This window comes from Palaemon carinicauda, chromosome 31, assembly GCF_036898095.1.
Source record: "Palaemon carinicauda isolate YSFRI2023 chromosome 31, ASM3689809v2, whole genome shotgun sequence".
In the NCBI taxonomy this organism is placed as follows: Eukaryota; Metazoa; Arthropoda; class Malacostraca; order Decapoda; family Palaemonidae; genus Palaemon; species Palaemon carinicauda.
Window position 1 is genome coordinate 55,897,267 of NC_090755.1, and position 2,500 is coordinate 55,899,766.

Consider the following 2,500-nt stretch of genomic DNA (forward strand, 5'->3'; position numbering starts at 1 on the left):
AATAAGATAAAAAAAATGATACTTTTAGTCTATGGAGTTTATACAAACGAACATTACCGCTAATATCTAATGTTTAATGTTTTTATGTTGACCAGGCTGATATGAGTCTTTTTATTGTTTATATATGACATATCTGTTTTTGACGTTGTTCATAGTTTATATAGGACATATCTGTTTTGACGCTGTTACTATTTCTAGTATGATATATTGTTAATTTATTCTCATCATTTATTTATTTCATTATTTCCTTCCCTCACTGGGCTATTTTTACCTGTTGGAGCCCTTGGGCTTATAGCATCATGCTTTTCAAACTAGGGTTGTAGCTTGGCTAGTAATAATATAATAATGATAATAATAATAATAATATCCTGTTCAAAACTTCATCATCAACTCCTACGCCTATTGACGCAAAGAGTCTCAATTAGATTTCACCAGTCGTCTCTATCTTGAGCTTTTAGATCAATACTTCTCCATTCATCATTTCCTACTACATGCTTCATAGTCCTCAACCATGTATGCCTGGGTCTTCTAACTCTCCTAGTGCCTTGTGGAGCCCAGTTAAACGTTTAGTGAACTAATTTTTCTAGGGGCGTCTTTTGGATCCTTATTTATCCAAAGATGATATCACAGATCGCAGTCTGTATAATTATGAGTACATGAAATAATATACGACAAATAAAACGGATGAGTAAATTCATCCATACTAACTTGACACATTTTCATTACTGTGTCCTTTGAATTGATTGATTAAACACCTGAGAGAGAGAGAGAGAGAGAGAGAGAGAGAGAGAGAGAGAGAGAGAGAGAGAGAGAGAGAGAGAGAGAGAGAGAGAGAGCGGTTAGGTACAAAAAATTCAATCACACTTCTACTTACAAATGCTCTTATTAATAATAAGAAATATTTGATTTTCTTTCATATGCATATATTTAAAGAGGGAGAGAGAGAGGGGGGCCAAGCTAAAAAAACAGAACGAGCTCTTACTCATAAATGCTCTGCTCTCATTAATGGTAGAAAATACTTATATTTCTTTCATATACAAATATTTCACATTGGTATTATCCATTGCTTTCTCGTGTAGAATTTAGCCTATTGTAATTATTTCATGTACTGACGTTCTACGCAGTATTTGAGACGTAAGAGTGAACTTTCTATTCACAGGCCCTTGAAATACCAAAAATCGGAATTATCCAGTTCATAATGTCACACGTGAGGTGGGGCAACTGAAGAGCGAACGTATTTGTTTAATGAAATAAATCTATACGTCTCTCTCTCTCTCTCTCTCTCTCTCTCTCCTCTCTCTCTCTCTCATGAACTTTTATATTACGCTTCTCTTTTTCTATCTCCAAATGTTTATAGACTAACTTAATATAAAAGGGAACTAGTCCTTACATCTTTTGAAGACGAAAATGAAAGTATGCTCTCTCTCTCTCTCTCTCTCTCTCTCTCTCGCTCTCCTCTCTCTCTCTCTCTCTCTCTCTCTCTCTCTCTCTCTCTCTCTCATGAACTTTTATATTACGCTTCTCTTTTTCTATCTCTCAAATGTTTATAGACTAACCTAATATAAAAGGGGTCCTTACATCTTTTGAAGACGAAAATTAAAGTGCTCTCTCTCTCTCTCTCTATCTCTCTCTCTCTCTCTCTCTCTCTCTCTCTCTCTCTCTCTCTCTCTCTCCTCTCTCTCTCTCATTAACTTTTATATTACGCTTCTCTTTTTCTATCTCTCAAATGTTTATAGACTAACCTAAAATAAAAGGGGTCATTATATCTTTTGAAGACGATAATGAAAGTGCTCTCTCTCTCTCTCTCTCTCTCTCTCTCTCTCTCTCTCTCTCTCTCTCTCTCTCTCTCTCTCTCTCTCTCATGAACTTTTATATTACGCTTCTCTTTTCCTATCTCTCAAATGTTTATAGACTAACTTAATATAAAAGGGAACTAGTCCTTACATCCTTTGAAGATGAAAATGAAAGTGCTCTCTCTCTCTCTCTCTCTCTCTCTCTCTCTCTCTCTCTCTCTCTCTCTCTCTCTCTCTCTCTCTCTCTCTCCTGAACTTTTATATTACGCTTCTCTTTTTCTATCTCTCAAATGTTTATAGACTAACCTAATATAAAAGGGGTCCTTACATCTTTTGAAGACGAAAATGAAAGTGCGCTCTCTCTCTCTCTCTCTCTCTCTCTCTCTCTCTCTCTGTTGGAGAAATATGTATCTTTTGTCATCAGAAGATAGATTTTTTTGCTCATCGTATACATTATACAGTAGTAGACTTCTTGTATCAAAGGATACAAAACGACATTTTCTTTACAATCCTGTATGACGTAAGGTCCATTATTTTCAACCAGTTGTTATTATTATTATCATTATTATTATTATTATTATTATTATTATTATTATTATTATTATTATTATGTATGTTTTTACGTGTATCTATCGTTGAGTTATTACGCAATCATAATATCAAATCACAATGAACTTAAGAGTTGTTTTACTCATAAAACGAAAGTG

General features: G+C 34.4%; 1 protein-coding gene across 1 annotated transcript in view; it reads right to left on the bottom strand.

The window, feature by feature from the left end:
- The window catches only part of LOC137624753 (serine/threonine-protein kinase Nek8-like), a 35,985-nt gene that overhangs the window by 30,299 nt on the left and 3,186 nt on the right, over positions 1-2,500 (bottom strand).